This window comes from Emydura macquarii, unplaced genomic scaffold (genome assembly GCF_026122565.2).
Source record: "Emydura macquarii macquarii isolate MOO-44397 ecotype Brisbane River unplaced genomic scaffold, CSIRO-AGI_Emac_v2 contig_2417, whole genome shotgun sequence".
Lineage (NCBI taxonomy): Eukaryota > Metazoa > Chordata > Testudines > Chelidae > Emydura > Emydura macquarii.
Window position 1 is genome coordinate 2,095,043 of NW_027132554.1, and position 17,338 is coordinate 2,112,380.

General features: G+C 49.3%; 1 long non-coding RNA gene across 2 annotated transcripts; it reads right to left on the bottom strand.

Moving 5' to 3' along the window:
* Nucleotides 1-5,067: 5,067 nt before the first annotated feature.
* On the bottom strand, nucleotides 5,068-15,721 carry LOC137161938 (uncharacterized). Of its 2 annotated transcripts, none has more exons than XR_010922225.1 (3): nucleotides 15,664-15,721; nucleotides 12,650-12,685; nucleotides 5,068-6,436 (listed from the first exon to the last, which is right to left on the bottom strand). It is a non-coding gene; the product is annotated as an uncharacterized lncRNA (long non-coding RNA). The 2 variants fall into 2 exon arrangements; XR_010922224.1 differs by lacking the exon at nucleotides 15,664-15,721 and adding an exon at nucleotides 15,599-15,630.
* Between the last annotated feature and the right edge of the window lie 1,617 nt (nucleotides 15,722-17,338).

Consider the following 17,338-nt stretch of genomic DNA (forward strand, 5'->3'; position numbering starts at 1 on the left):
CTAATTGATTAAAAGAAATGTGTCTCTCTTCTGCTGGCAAAGGAAAAAAGCTTCTGGAAGGTAAAAGGTTGAAAGGCAGAAACTTTCCAGTGTTTTCAGTCTTAAAATAGAATACTGTCCCAGTTAAGATGAAAAATATGGAATATGTGACTAAATCTCCCCTCTGAAGTGTGAAGGACTTTTGAGATAGAGTTTCCAAGGTCTTACATAAGATGTTTTCTCTGAAAAATAAAATCCACAAGAAGCGGATGAACAACGACATGTCCTGGCCAGATGTTGTCAGTAGGAACAATGACTCTTTCTTGGTTCTGATGTAGGCCAATCTGAGGAGAACTCTTCAGAGGCTCCGAGTAGGACAGATTTATGAAATAATCTCTTCCGCAGTCACTTGGCTTCTTGCAGGCTTTTATCGTTTAGGGCACAAATTAGTATTTTTCTTATTCATTATCCAGCTGGGCAAAGATGGTCTTGCTGTGAGACGCCTTCGCAGTGCGTTATGACAGCACTCCAAGGCGCAGTCACGTGGGGCTGAGGGCATTGTATTTGGGTGACGCAGGGTGGTCCTGCAATGGAATGTGGTGACTAATCCTGTTGATGATGCACTGGATAAGAAGCCAGTTTCACAGAAACTCTTTGCACAGAATGGGCCGGGGATTCCTCCTGCAGAATGGCCCTTCCCTGGGCTGCTGTGACCCAGGGAGAGGACAGCTGTGCAGCAGTGTGAGAGGAAGACCAGCCACGCTGCCAGACTCTTGAGTCACAGGCCAGTGTCTGCTTTTCTGACCTGCACTAGACTCTCTACAGCAAGGGCACCTCGGCCACCTCCTTCAGCCACCCACCGCCCTGCGCCATGGGGGGAATGATACGGATTTTTTCATGGTGTCCAAGCTGAGCGTCTCACTCCCCCCTCCCAAGCACGTCACACGCACTGGAGTGTGCGACCTCCCCTAATGCAGGGGGCAGAGCTCACAACCCAGCACGCAGCTGCAGTCTGAGAACTGGCTGCCAAGTGATCTGCAAGGGACAGAAATGCAAACAATGGACCTACCCACAGCCCTTTGTAAAGCGAGGCTGAGTGCCGCAGGGAGGGCTTAGGAGCCGGCATATCCCAGGACTGCACCGGAGCAGTATTGTTTGATCATTGACGGATGGCTGGATTTAGGTGATGGGGCACTGACCCAGAGCAGGGTGAGAAGAGCAAGCCCAGCCCCCAGGAGCTGACCCATGCCGTCCGTCCGAGGGCATTCTCCTTCGCTCTTTCAGTCATTGTGTCCATGACCTTAGTGCTGATGAAAGAGGACAGATTGTCAGCCTGGTGGCCTGACAGCCCATCCTGACCCCACAGCAGGGAGAATGGAAATACAGGTGTTATCCCCAAACCCACCATCCCCTGGACAGAGCCCACTGAGTCCCTGACAAGCACCGTTACCAAACAGGCACCAACACAACCCATTGCATATAAGCCACCGAATAAGGCTCACAGGCTCCTTTCTGACCCTACCTATCTCAGTCAGCCAGCTCTGATTTATGGCCCATACAGACAGGCGAACACAGCAGAAATACTCATTCCAGTTGTTAATTGCGTCCTTTTGGGACGTGTTCGTGGCCCGTTCCTGGAAAGGTGATGGATGAAATCCACTGCTGTGCAGCCTCATCGCTGGACACAAATGGGACGTTCGTGGGGCACGGGAGAGAATTTCAAGTGCGCGAGCTTGGATTTTACGTTTTGATTCATATCAGATCATATGGGTGTCAGTCGTCCAGTTAGGGAACCGAAACATCCCATGCCACGTACGTGACCAATCACATCACAGTTTGAATTTCAGATTTTGAATCTCAAACAACTAGCCTGGGCAGTGCCATTGAAGAATTTCCAACTAAATGAGGAACCCATTCAAGGAAATGCTGAGCTGCCCGGGGACAGCCGCAAAGGGGAAACCAATGGAAATGTCCTGACTCGCTGTTAGGGCTGGTCAAACATTTACAAATTTGGACAAAATCTGGAAGCAAAATGAGAGACATTGTAATTACATTGTTGCAATCTCCCCCCGCATCCCTCAGCCCAGACTTTTCAGCCATATAAAGAGCTGGTCAAAAATGTCCAAAATCTGGAATTCCATCAACATTTTAAAATGGGGGGGGGGAATTCCCACCTTTATTACAAATGTTACCCTTTTATTTTGACCATTTGGCCCCTCCAGGTATCCCTTGGCCTGCTAAGCACCCTTAGCTTCACTCAGCTATCCTGGCAACTTGACTATACTTTTATTACTCAGTCAGCAAAGCTGTTCTACCTGAACTTTGTATATACTCCCAGCTTCCTAACGGGGGGTGAAATTCCCCCTGGGAAAAGAACCTGTCGTGGGCATTGCCAGTGTCCCACGTCAGCCACCAGCGTGGCACTCCGCACAGGGATGACTTTACCTCTTATAGCGGTGTGGCTTTGCCAGTGACATCTCTCTATTGGCTATCAGCCCCTCTCATCAGCTTAAATCCAACTGGGAGCCTGTATTTCCCAATGGCAAAGCCCAGTTACCACTAACGGAGCCTCTGTTACCCTTTGGGTTACTCCAGCTAGTTGTGCCATCCCATAGCACGACACCACCCTGCCATTGGCACTGGCAAAATGATGTGGCTCGAAGAGGGAGGCCTTTACCTGATGGCCACGAAAAGCGGTCGTTTCAGAGCATCTCGCCGCCCTTGCATTGCCAAAGCCATTAACAGAGAAATGGAGACTTGGGAAACTTCGCTCCTTTGCTCCATCGAATCTCGTGCCAGGTCACAGCTCCTGTTATCTTCTGCGGTTTCTCTGTGGAATGAGGGAACTTGCACAGTATGTTCAGAACATGCAGCATTAATTGTTATGGCTAATCTCATTCCCAGAATTTGGGATGAAGCCCAATGAAATTGAGGGCAATTTCTCTTTTACAGCCCTAGTGTTTCCAGTGCTAGATATTTGTAACTGTTCCCCTCTAATACTTCTCTTGTTCCCATTTACACATGAGCCCACTGCAGTTACAAGTTTCTTTTTGCAACGTAACCGTTAGAAGATTTCAGCCCTTGCAAAGCATCTGAAGAAGCCTGCTTTGAAAGTGACTTGAAGAATAGAGTTAGATACAGACCTGGTTTCTCTATAGAGGCTGTCACTAAAAATGGGTTCCTCCAGCACATCCCATCTTCAGGAGCAAATTCAATTAACAGGTCAGAATGGGTTGACAAAGATGAAGAGATTCTTTTCCACAAACAGTTGTGCTCTTTGGTTGTTTATAAGCAGATTCCAAGGGACACAACGTAAGTGGGAATTGACATAGAAACAAGCTGTGGTTTCTGGGCAGCATGTGATCTCCAAAGGAAGTTCCACCATGTTCCCAGAGTCTGGGCATTTCTCAGGCAGGAGGCACGGGGAATACAGAATGGGGTATGCAGCTGCCACCGCAGGTGGGACACGGAAACCGCCTTCTCCTTCGACTTGGTCTGCAGTGAGATATTTGCAGGTTTCTGTAGAATAGAGGCGCCCAGATGGGAGCATTCTTTCTTCGGCCTGCCAATGTCACTCCCAGCTGCTGCAGCATGTCAAACTGCGACTGACGCAGTGGGACAGATTCCAATTCACTTATCCTGGTGTAAATCCAAAGTTAACTCCGCTGGCTTTCATGCAGTTATGCTGGATTTACACTAGTGGAACTGAGAGCGAAATTTGGCCCAGTAGCTTCTAATGGTTCAGATGCTATTGACCAGACGTCTGTTCAGCTGCATCTTGTGGGGGCAGAATGACACAACTGAGCAAACAGAAAACTCTTCGGCGTACTGCATGAAGATGCAACGAGGCTGTAAAAGGAAGGGCACGGTCCTGCTTCCAACCAAGAGCAAATCAGGCTGGGTGGGTCTGAAAGCCAAGATGCTCTCCTAGACCCAGGTCACTGAGGCTGAGCCAGTCCCGGCGCAGTACATCCTTCGCTGAGTCACTGCTGTGAATTCACTTCCCCAGCACACGGGTAGAGATCTCAATAAGAATCTCAGCCTAGCGCCCTCCTTCCATGGCTCCCGTCACCTCAGTGTCCGGGTGTCTAACCCATCGTCCATCAACTTAGCCTCCCAATGCCCCTGGGAGGCAGGGAAGGATTATTAGCCACACTTACCGCTGGGAAGAGGAGGCACAGAGCGACTCGGATATGTCTGCACTTCCAGCGGAGATGTAACTCCAGGTCGAGGAGACATAGCCATGCTAGCGCTGACTGAGCCAGTGGGCCAAAAATAAGAGTGTAGCCGTGCGGAGTGACGTGCTCGCGGCCCCGACTGCCTCCCTCTGCTAGTCTTGTACGTGGGTGGCCTACTAGTTCAAACAGGGCAAGTGCAGACGTGTCTCCAAGACCTGGAAATTGCCCCTCCAGCTCAGATGGCTCCAAGGGGACGGGCCCGAGGTGTGTGGCAGAGTGAGGAAATGAGCTCAGAGCAGGGCCTGAGCCCTTGCGTCTCAAATGAGCCAGATGCTTCCGGGCCTCGGAATAACGTCTGCACTTCCACCTGCCAGCCAGACACCCACATATTGCTGGGAAGAGGATATTGGAGTGGGGGGGGTCTCTGATTTCTGAGAGCTGTGCCCCCGTCAGGGAAAAGAAACCACTTCCAGCCCTGTCAGAGCTGCTGCAGGTTGCTAATGACTGTCGCTCAGCGCAGACTGAGGGGTTCTCTGGGACTACGAATTACAGCGCCGAGCTCCTCTAGGCGACGCTGGCTGGGATGATCCCATTCTGCCAACCCAGCATCACTGGAGCACTGCACATTCCAGCTGTGCCCCCGCCTGCCCCCGCTGCAGAGAAGGGGCAGCACGTAGCTCTGTGGGCCTCAAATCCCCTACTGGGAACCGGCCCTGGCCAATGACTTGTTTAGTTGGTGGGTGTAATGCTGAGTGTGGGGTTTGCTCTTCTCTCTCTGTGCAACGCTGTGAGCAGGTTTCCCTCCCCGGCTGTGTCTGCCCACAGTCTCCCTATAGAAACGGAGCAAGGCCAGGTCCCCCCGCCCCCGCCCCCGCCGTTGGGAGCAGAGCAGACTGCAGTGACCTCAGGGCCTAACGCAGTGCCTCAGCCTTGTAGCACCAGCAGCCCACGGTCGAGGCTTCGAGTCGCTCCAGTGTGGTTGGAAAGTGAAACCACGAGCGGAACAGGGCCGTTTCCGCACGGCAGGGAAACATGTGGCAACGAGCTGTCTGCGGTCTGGGGCTCAGGCATTATTTAGTGTCTGGGGCTGTGCAGCAAACGATGGTGCTCGTGAGCTTTTGTGGGGCTGATGTGAAAGGTCCTCGTGAGACGGGCCCAAGGCGGGCGTGGGTTACACACAGGACTTGTGCACAGAGGGGTGTCACCCATTGTGAATAGATCCAGTACACGAGGGTGGGGACAGACGGACTAGGGATGTAAGCTGATAAATGTTTCCACGTTGAAATGGTGAGCAGCAGTATTACCATTTAATGAGTTAATTACAAATGTAATTAAACCCCTATAGGCTGCCCCCCAGGTCCCAGCCGGGAACAGCTGCGGGGGTTTCTCCGCTCTCAAGTCCCAGCGGGGAGCCTGGGGCAGCTGCACGGGGACTTCTTCCTTCCCCTCCTGGGTCCCCGTCCCTGGTCTCAGCAGCTGCAGGGTAAGTTAATGTTTAACCATTTAAACGTTCTATTTTCAGAAGTTTAAAGAGTTAATTCATTAAACAATTTTTACATCCCTAAGACAGACAGACAGACAGACCCCACCTAGCACCATTTGAGGCCCGGCAGGAGGCTGGCGGAGAGTAGAGGAGGGTTGTTTTTACCCAGTGCTTGGCAGCTGTGGGAGTTGGAGGAAAAGACTGCAGACCAGGCCTGCTCAGACAGACCTCACACATGCAAGACTGCCACTGGCCTCGAAGGGAATCCTGTTTGCACAAGGAAAGGAGGGCACAAACCCCAGTCTCCAAGGCATGTGGGGAGTGAGGAAGGGCTAGTATGCCACAGAGTGGAGCCCAGAAATGAGAAGTCAGAGGATCACAGGCTCACACACCCAAGAGGAGGATGCGTAGGGTGCTGGCAATTACGGACTTCCTTCCAAGAGAGACCGACTCATCCGCCTGCCAACCTGCCCTGATGTTCCAAGAGGCATGCTGCCTCCCTGGAGCCTGCATCGGAGACGTTGTGGAAAGATTAACAAGCCTCATCATCTGTCTGACCACTCCCCATGCTGCCCATCTGCATGGGGACTAATGATACTGCCAAGTCTGGCCCTGAGCAGAGCAGCAGTGATGACAAGTCTCTGGGAGCAAGGCTGATGGTACGGGGGGCACAGGCTGTGTTCTCGGCCACCCTCCCAGTTGAGGGTCAGAGCCCAGGCAGGAACATGCGCATCCTGGAGATGAATGCAGGGCTGTGCAGATGGTGGGGACAGGAGGATGCTATTCCGAGAAGAAGCTGTGCTGGGAAGAATCATAGAATATTAGAGTTGGAAGGGACCTCAGGAGGTATCTAGTCCAACCCCCTGCTCAAAACAGGACCAACCTCAGCTAAATCATCCCAGCCAGGGGCTTTGTCAAGCCACAGCTTAAAAACTTCTAAAGATGGAGATTCCACCACCTCCCTAGGTAACCAATTCCAGTGCTTCACCACCCTCCTAGTGAAAAACTTTTTCCTAATATCCAACTTAGACCTCCCCCACTGCAACTTGAGACCGTTGCTCTTTGTTCTGTCATCTGCCACCACTGAGAACAGCCTAGCTCCATCCTCCCTGGAACCCGCTTTCAGGTAGTTAAAGGCTGATATCAAATCCCCCCATCATTCTTCACTTTTGCAGACTAAAAGGCCTAGTTCCCTCAGTCTCTCCTCATAAGTCTTGTGCTCCGGCCTCCTAATCATTTTTGTTGCCCTCTGCTGGACTCTCTCCAATTTCTCCACATCCTTTTCATAGTGGAGGGCCCAAAACTGGACACAATGCTCCAAATGCGGCCTCACCAATGCCGAATAGAGGGGAATAATCACTTCCCGCGATCTGCTGGCAATGCTCTTACTAATGCAGCCCAATATGCTATTAGCCTTCTTGGGAACCAGGTTACACTGCTGACTCATATCCAGCTTCTTATCCATTGTAACCACAGGTCCTTTTCTGCAGAACTGCTCCCTAGCCCATTGGTCCCCAGTCTGTAGCTGTGCATGGGATTCTTCCGTCCCAAGTGCTGGACTCTGCACTTGTCCTTGTTGAACCTCATCAGATTTCTTTTGGCCCAATCCTCCAATTTATCTAGGTCACTCTGTATCCTATCCTTACCTTCCAGGGTATCTACCACACCCCCCATCTTAGTGTCATCTGTAAACTTGCTGAGGGTGTAATCTATCCCATCCTCCAAATCATTAATGAAGATGTTGAACAAAACTGGCTCCAGGACCGACCCCCTGGGACACTCCACTTGTGACCATCTGCCAGCTAGACATGGAGCCATTGATCACTACCCGTTGAGCCCAATGATCTAGCCAGCTCTCTATCCATTTTATAGTCCATTCATCCAACCCATACTTCTTTAACTTGCTGATAAGAATACTGTGGCAGACTATATCAAAAGCTTTGCTAATGTCAAGGTATATCATGTCCACCACTTTCCCCACATCAACAGAGCCAGTCACCTCTTTACAGAAGGCAATCAGGTTGGTCAGGCATGACTTTCCCTTGGTGAATCCATGTTGATTGTTCCTGATCACCTTCCTCTCTTCCAAGTGCCTTAAAATGGATTCTTTGAAGACCTGCTCCATGATTTTTCCAGGGATTGAGGTGAGGCTGACCGGTCTATAGTTCCCTGGATCCTCTTTCTTCCCTTTCTTGAAGATGGGCACTAGATTTGCCTTTTTCCAGTCCTCAGGGACCTCCCCCAATTGCCACAAGCTTTCAAAGATAATAGCCAATGGCTCTGAAATCACCTCAGCCAACTCCCTCAGCACCCTCGGGTGCATTGCATCTGGCCCCATGGGCTTGTATATGTCCAATCTTTCTAAATAGTCTTGGACCCGTTCCTTCAGCACTGCGGGATGTTCACCTCCTCCCTGTTCTGTGCTGCCTAGTGCAGTAGTGCCCAGAGCCGACCTTGTCTGTGAAGACAGAGGCAAAAAAGGCATTGAGTACCTCAGCTTTCTCTACATCCTCTGTCATTAGGTTGCCTCCCCCATTCTGTAAGGGGCCCACACTTTCCCTAATCTTCCTCTTGTTGGTAACATACCTATAGAAACCCTTCTTGTTCCCTTTCATGTCCCTTGCTAGCTGCAACTCCAATTGCGCTTTGGCCTTCCTTATTTCATTCCTGCATGTTCGAGCAGTGTTTTAATAATCCTCCCTAGTCATCTGATGAAGCTTCCACTTCTTTTCAGCTTCTTTTTTGTGTTTAAGTTCGCCAAAGACTTCTTTGTTAAACCAAGCTGGGCACCTACCATATTTGCTATTCTTTCTGCACATCGGGATGGTTTGTTCCTGTGCCCTCAATAAGGTTTCTTTAAAATACAGCCAGCTCTCTTGGATTCCTTTCCCCTTCATATTAGCCTCCCAGGGGATCCTGCCCATCAGCTTCCTGAGGAGACGGGATCCAATTTAACAAAAAGAGGATGTGCAGCTTCGCTCACAGATTTGCCAATCTAGTGAGGAGGGCTTTAATCTAGGTTCAATCTAGGTGTAATCTAGGTTCAAAGGGGGCAGATGATAAAAAACCCCAGGCAAGCATAAAAACAGCCACCTTACCAGATAGCTAGATAGGGGATGTAGGGCACTGAAAGCTACACGAGGGTCATAGCAGCAACAAAATAGAAATCAGTGGGGGAATCCTCTCTACATCTTAGATGTCTATACACAAATGCAAGGATCGTGGGGAATAAGCAGGAAGAGATAGAAGTATTAGAACATGAGTTAAATTATGACTTAATATGCATCACAGAGATTTGGTGGAATAAATCTCATGACTGGAATATTGGTATAGAGGGTCACAGCTTGTTCAGGAGGGACCAGCAGGGTAAAAAGGGAGATGTTGCATTCTACATCAAGAATATAGACATTTGTTCTGAAGTCCAGAAGGAGGGGGAGGCAGACCTGTTGAGTCTCTAGAAAGGGTTAAAAAGTAGGGTTAATGTCATGGCAGGAATCTATTCTAGACCACCAAATTAGGAAGAGGTGGTGGAAGAGGCATTTCTAAACCAAACAATGCAAATGTCTAAAACACAAGCCCTGGTAGTAATGGGGGACCTTAACTACACAGACATTTGTTGAAAAAGTGATACGGCAAAACCCAAAATTGCCAATAAGTTCTTGGAATGTGTTGGGGGCAACTCTATGTTTCAGAAGGTGGAGGAAGTAACCAGGGGCGTAGTCATTTTAGACTTGATTCTGATCAACAGGGAAGAATTGGTAGCGAATCTGAAAGCTGAAGGCAATTTGGGCGAAAGTTATCATGAAATGATACATTTCATGATCCTAAGAAAAGGAAGGAGTGAGAACAGCAGAAAAAAGACAATGGACTTCAAAAAAGCAGACCTTAACTCAGAGAACTGGTTGGTAAAGTCCCATAGGAAGAAAATCTAAGGGAAATAGGAGTTCAGGAGAGATGGCAGTTTCTCAAGAAGGCAATATTAAAGACACAACTGCAAACTAGCCCAATGGGAATGAAAGATGGGAAAAGCCCAATCTGAGTCCATCAAGAGCTCTCTAATGATCTGAAAATCAAAAAGGAATCCTACAAAAAGTGGGAATATGGACTAATTGCGAAGGAGGAGTACAAAAATACAGCACAAGCATGTGGGGATAAAATCAGAAAAGCTAAAGGACAAAATGAGTAACACCTAGCAGAGGATATAAAAGGCAATAAGAAGAGGTTCTTTAAATACATTAGGAGCAAGAGAAAGATGAAGGAAAGTGTAGACCCTCTACACCTGCAGAAAAGAAGAGCTAATAACTGATGTCATCAAGAAGGCCGAGATGTTTAATGCCTATTTTGCCTCAGTTTTCACTAAAAAGATTAATGGTGATCAGATTCTCAAAACAATATTAACAACAAGGGGGAAGGAGTGCGAGCCAAAATAGGGAAAGAACAGGTTGAAGAATAATAGATGTATTCAAGTTGTCGGGGCCTGATGAAATTCATCCTAGTGGATTTTAGGGACTAGCTGAAGCAATCTCAGAACCATTAACTTTGAGAATTTCTGGAGGACGGGTGAGGTCCCAGAGGACTGGAGACAGGTTAACAAAGTACCTGTCTTTAAAAAGGGAAACAAACAGGACCCTGGAAATTATAGACTTGTCAGCCTAACTGTGATACCTGGAAAGATACTGGAACAAATTATTAAACAATCAGTTTGAAAGCATCTAAAGGGTAATAGGGTTCTAAAGAATAGCTAGCATGGATTTGTCAAAAACACATCATGCCAAACCAACCTAATTTCCTTCTTTGACACGGTTACTGGCCTAGTGGATAGGGGAGAAGAAACACTTGTGATATATCTTGATTTTAGTAAGGCTTTTGACACAGTCCCACATGAAATTCTCCTAAGCAAACTAAAGAAACGTGGTCTAGGTGAAGTTACTATAAGGTGACTGAACAAGTGGTTGAAAGACTGTACTCAGCAAGTCATTATCAATGTTTCGCTGCCACACTGGAAGGGCATATCTAATGGGGTCCTGCAGGGGTCAGTCCTGGGTCTGGTACCATTCAATATTTTTATTAATGACTTGGATAATGGAATGGGGAGGATGCATATAAAATTTGAAGATAACACCAAGCTGGGAGGGGTTGCAAGCACTTTGGAGGACAGGATTAGAATTCAAAATGACCTTCACGAATTGGAGAATTGATATGAATTCAACAAGATGAAATTCATTAAAGACAAGTGTAAAGTACTTCACTTAGGAAGGAAAAATCAAATGCACAACTACAAAATGGGAAATAACTGGCTAGGCGGTAGTACTGCTGAAAAAGATCTGGGGGGTTTTAGCAGATCACAAATTGAATAGTGTGAGGCCGGTGCAAAAAAGGCTAAAATCATTCTGGGGTGTAGTAACAGAAGTGTTGTATGTGAGACATGGGAGGTAATTGTCCTGCTCTGTTCGGTGCTGGTGAGGCCCCAGCTGGAGCCATGTGTCTGTTTCTGGTGACACACTTTAGGAAAGATGTGATAAACTAGAGAGCCCAGAGGAGATCAGCAAGAAAAGATGGAAGGTTCAGAAAACCTGAGCTGTGAGGAATGGTTAAAAAAGCTGGGCGTGTTTAGTCTTGAGAAACAAAGGCTGAGGAGGAATCTGATAAGTCTTCAAATATGTTAAGAGCTTTTACAAAGAGACTTGTGATCAATTGTTCTCCATGTCCATAGGAAGAATGGGCTTAATCTGCAGCAAAGGAGATTTAAGTTAGATTTGAGGAAACGCTAGCTATAGGGGCAGTTCAGCTCTGGAACAGGTTTCCAAGGGAGGCTGTGGGATCCCCATCACTGGAGGTTTTTAAAAACAGGTGGGACAACACCTGCCTCAGCTGGTCTAGGTTTACTTGGTCCTGCCTCAGGGCAGGGGGCTGGAGTAGATGACTCCTCGAGGTCCTCTCCAGCCCTCCAATCTATCATTCTATGCGCAGGGCTTTCGACAAACATTTCCTCCTTCATGGATTGATCCTTCCTGCACTCCTGGCAGGCTGGAGCAGTGTTACCAGTAACACGGAGCACCCCAAACCCTGCATACCCCCAGAAGCATGCAACCAGGGGATAGCCTCCTCTTCATTTTGCAGCTGGAGAAACTGAGCGGGAAAGTGTCTGTGATTTGCCTATGGCCAGAGAGTAAATCAGGCCTAGCATTCCCAGGGTTAGAGCTCAGATACACCTGACACCTCATCTCACTAGACCACACTGGCTCCCGCTTCATTACCTCCTTCTCAGATGGGGAAACTGAGGCACAGAGTAGCGATGTGACTTACTCTGGTTCCCACAGAGAGTCGGAGGCAGAACTGGCAGAGGAAGGAGGTCTCTTGATGCCTAGTCCTGATCTCTGACCTCTCTCCCTGCTGTAGATATAATCCAAGGACTTACAGATCTGGCAGCTGTAAACAGGGAGAGAGAGCTACCATTCTAACTGGGCAAACACGCTGGGTGAAATGCACCTCCAGCCAGCCAGCCAGCCCCAGGCCTCCACACCACGGACATCCCATTAGGGCTACACAGGGCATCAGTGGGTCTGCAGCATTGCTTAGACCTTCTGCTTGCCCTGTCCCCAGAAACGAATTGCACAGCTGTGTTGTGTCGCTCAGTTCTTACTCTCCACCCATGAGGCCAGCCCCCTCCCCACCCCACTGCATTCCCCACCCCCTGAGCCACACAATCCAGGCTGGTTATTTTGGATTTGGTCACCTTCTATAAATTAAAATCCACTTTCCAGAGCCCTGTTCAAGCCCGGAGGCAGGCAGGCAGCAGAGCGAATACACATTCATTTCACTGGTTTTCCCTACAAAAGCCTCCTCGCTGAAAGGGACCTTTCAGAGCAGAGCCCAGCGCGCTGACGAAAGGAAAGCCCTCCGGTAGAGAAACAGCTGGGAGTAGATGTTTAACAGATGTTGCCGTGGAAAAGCAATGCTATTTGGCCTGGTTTCGGTTGCTTAGGTAACAATGAAACACAAAGCTCACCTTCCATGTCTGGAAATCAGCCCTGAGAACTGGCCTCTGCAAAATATGAGAAAAGGATTTTTAAAAATATACACCCTAAAAACTTCCCCCTAGAACCCGACAAGCCTGAGCCACAGGTCCACAAAGAACTGCCTGGATCTGAGTGATTCAGCGGGTGTATTTGGGAATAGGCTCAGGTAGTGTCTGTCCATTTACCAGCCATCACAGGGATGAGATCCTAGGGACCTGAGAAGAAAGAGCAGAGGCAATAGCTACTCCCCCGCTGACTGAGGTTAAGTGATGGAGGTGAAGCAGAGCAGGGAGGAGGCGCTGGAGATGAGCGCAAGGTGCTGCACGTCGCACAGGCTGAGTGGAATTGTTCATGCATCGGTCAGTTCTAAACTGCAACCGCTCAGGAAAAAGATGCAAGAGTCATTATGGACAGCTCAGTTTTCAAACAAGTCCACAGGAGGTTCGGGGTCATAAAGAAAGGGATAGAAACTAATACTGAAAATCTGATGATTTATATTGCAGTAGCACCTAGGAACCCTAGTCCTGGGCCAGGACGTCACTGGGCTGGGAACTATACAGACAGAACAAAAAGACAGTCCTTGTCCCAAAGAGCATCATGACACTCACACCTGGGGACAATTCCCAAAAGCACTCTGCTGATTTCAGAGTCTAAGTCCTACCCCTCAGCAAGCCGTGGGTGGCGCGCTGTGCCGAAATTCTAGAGGGCTTGTATTTCCAGGGGAAGGGGGGAGCCTTGTAAAGAGAGGGGGAGACCTCCCCACTGATTCTCCCCAGCTCTTTGGAATGTTCAGGCAATTCCCAGCAGGTCAGTGCATCGTAGCCCCTGCCCCATGGCAGCTCTTACAGGGCAGTGCTGTGATTAACAGGGCAGACTGTGATTAACATTTAAGCAAGTTTTCCTTGATGAGATGGACTGAACCTCCCTAGGTCCCGAGAGAGCTTCGAGTGACCAAGGCTTGAAACCTTCAGACCCCCAGCAGGGGAGCCCAGGTAGGAGCTGCCTGGAAAATGACCCTTGATGAACAAAAGTTCCCCTGTTGCTTCCCTCCGGAGTGAGGGCCCAGGACTTTCCACTTTGTGGCACTTTCCACTGCCAGCGTGTGCACTCATAACCCATGTTGGGGACATGCCATGCTCCTGGACCACTAGCAGCTGGACTCACAGAAGGAAGGACAGGCTAGTTCAGTTACTTTGTGGCAACTCTTCCAAGTGCATTCCTGAATCAAGGGGCCCATTAGACTGGGGCAGCGCAGGAGGCTGGGATAATGCTCATCTTTGGGGGAGGAGCCTGACCAAGCCTAGACCATTTCTTGCGTCCCCTTCATTTGGTCTGATGCCTCACTGGGAGTTAGGGCAACCTATAGGGACACAGCCCAGTGTGCCCCATTCACCCTCCCTCAGGAGACGGTGATCAGTGATCATAGACTCATAGATTTTAAGATCAGAAGGGACCATTATGATCAATTTAGTCTGACCTGCACAATGCGGGCCACAGAACCTCACCCACCCACTCCTGTAATAGACCCGAACCTATGACTGAGTTACTGAAGTCCTCAAATCATGGCTTAAAGATTGCAAGGTACAGAGAATCAATCAGAAAATCCACCAGCAAGTGAGCCGTGCCCCATGCTGCAGGGGAAGGTGAAAACCCCCCAGTACTGGTCCCAGTAAGGCCCCCTTAGTGATTGCGATACTGGCTGGCCCCAGTAAGGATCACTTACTGGTTCTGGAACTGGTCCCAATAATGCCCCCTTACTGGTTAGGATCTGGTCCCAGTAAGACCGCAGTACTGGTCCCAGTATGGCACTCTTACTTGTTCTGGTACTGGTCCCAGTAAGGCCGCAACACTGGTCCCAGTAACGTCCCCATACTGGTTGTGGTACTAGTACCAGTGTTTCCGTACTGCTGTTACCAATGAGGCCCCCTTACTGGTTCTGGTACTTGTCCCAGTAAGGGCGCACCACTGGTACCAGTTGTTCCGACAGGTAACTGATCCCCCAGAGTCAATAATGAATCGATTAGAAATAAATGAGTTTAATTATAAACACAGGAGTAATATAGGTTTAACTAGTTATAAAAGGACATAAAAACAATTAAGCACAAAACAAACTGATATAAGAAAGAATTAAACAGGCAACTAACTACAAAGACTTAAACTAACATTAACCAGACAGTGGTTCCTTGACCAGGAATCAAACCCTGGTCTTCCACATGGTAGACAGGGACACTTACCACTATACTACACAGACAACTAGTTGCTTGTAGGAAACAGAAAGGGGTTACACAGACTTAACTGAAAAGCAGAGGCAGAAGCAGTTAACTACAGGAGGGAATGCTCTCACATAGAGATTTCACAGACAATGAGTTAATTACAAGGCACAGTCACACAGGCAGTCAACTGCAAAGGGGCAAGGCAGTCAACTGCACAGGCAGTCAACTGCAAAGGGGCAAGGCAGTCAACTGCAAAGGGGCACACGGGCAGTTAAAACAGAAACTAAATGAGAGAGAGGGTTAGCAATGGGGGGGGGGGGGCGGCTTCTGCTTTCAGAGCAGATTTAAAACAGAAACTGAAAGAGAGAGAAGGTTAGCAATGGGGGGGGGCGGCTTCTGCTTTCAGAGCAGATTTAAAACAGAAACTGAAAGAGAGAGAGAGTTAGCAATGGGGGGGGGCAGCTTCTGCTTTCAGAGCAGATTTAAAACAGAAACTGAAAGAGAGAGAAGAGTTAGCAATGGGGGGGGCGGCTTCTGCTTTCAGAGCAGATTTAAAACAGAAACTGAAAGAGAGAGAAGGTTAGCAATGGGGGGGGCGGCTTCTGCTTTCAGAGCAGATTTAAAACAGAAACTGAAAGAGAGAGAAGGTTAGCAATGGGGGGCGGCTTCTGCTTTCAGAGCAGATTTAAAACAGAAACTGAAAGAGAGAGAAGGTTAGGATCTTACCAGTCCCAGGAGGGAAAGTTGCAACATCACCCCTGAAGCTAAGTAGCAACACAGAGCAGGCTTACACGTTCAGGCTCGGAGTCCGGAGTGGGAGAGGGAAAAAACAGGGCAGCTGGTGTGTCTAGCAGATGGTGAGTTCTCTCTGGAGCCTGGCTTTAAACTAATCACTTCAGGTGGCCAAGGTTACTCCTGATTGGAGGGGAGACATTTGAATCAGGGCAAACCTTTGGCTGGGAGGTGAGCCCACCGTTAGGGAGGCTGTGCTACTGGTCATGTAGCCAGCTGCTCCCAGTCACCTGGTCAGTTTCAGGAGGAGCAAGGAAATTGCCTAATAAGGTCAGTTTCAGCAGGAGTGAGCTAATGGCCTAATAAGGTCAGGTCGAGGTTTTACTGATGCACCAGGTGGGTAGGTGGGGGCGAGAGGTGGACATATCAGGTACTGCGTTGCAACACCAGTAAGGCCCCCATACTACTTCTGTTACTGGTCCCAGTAAGGGCTCAGCACTGGTCCCACTAAGGCCCCCTTACTGGTCAGGATCTGGTCCCAGTAAGACCCCCTTACTGGTTATGGTACTGGTCCCAGTAAGGCCGCAACACTGGTCCCAGTAAGACCCTCTTACTGATTGTGGTACTGGTCCCAGTATTTCCGCAGCACTGGTACCAGTAAGGCCCCCATACTGGTTCTATTACTGGTCCCAGTAAAGGCCCAGTATTGGTCCCAGTAAGGCCCCCTTACTGATTGCGATACTGGCTGGTCCCAATAAGGAAACCTTACTGGTTCAAGAACTGGTCCCAGTAAAGCCCTCTTACTGGTTCAGGATCTGGTCCCAGTAAGGCCGCAGTACTGGTCCCAGTAAGGCCCCCATACTTATTATGGTACTGGTCCCAGTAAGGCAACAACATTGGTCCCAGTAAGGCCCCCTTACTGATTGCGATACTGGCTAGCCCCAATAAGGAACCCTTCCTGCTTCTAGCACTGGTCCCATTAAGGCCCCCTTACTGTTCAGGATCTGGTCCCAGTAAGGCCACAGTATTGGTCCCAGTAAGGCCCCCATACTGGTTTTGGTATTGGTCCCAGTAAGGCCGCAGTACTGGTCAAGATCTGGTCCCTGTAAGGCCGCAGTACTGGTCCCAGTAAGACCCCCTTATTGGTTTTGGCCCCCTTACTGGTTTTGGTACTCATCCCAGTAAGGCCGCAGTACTGGTTCCAGTACGGCCGTAGTACTGGTCCCACTAAGGCCCCCTTACTGGTTTTGGTACTGGTCCCAGTAAGGCCGCAGTACTGGTCCCAGTTAGACCCCCTTACTTGTTTTTGAACTGGTCCCAGTAAGGTCGCGGTACTGGTCCCAGTAAGGCCCCCTTACTGGTTTTGGTACTCGTCCCAGTCAGGCCGCAGTACTGGTCCCAGTTAGGCCCCCTTACTGGTTTTGGTACTGGTCCCAGTAAAGCCGCAGTACTGGTCCCAGTTAGGCCCCCTTACTTGTTTTGGTACTGGTCCCAGTAAGGTCGCAGTACTGGTCCCAGTAAGGCCCCCTTACTGGTTTTGGTACTGGTCCCAGTAAGGCCGCAGTACTGGTCCCAGTTAGGGCCCCTTACTGGTTTTGGTACTGGTCCCAGTAAGGCCCCCTTACTGGTCTTGGTACTGGTCCCAGTAAGGCCCCCTTACTGGTTTTGGTACTGGTCCCAGTAAGGCCGCAGTACTGGTACCAGTAAGGCCCCCTTACTGGTTTTGGTACTGGT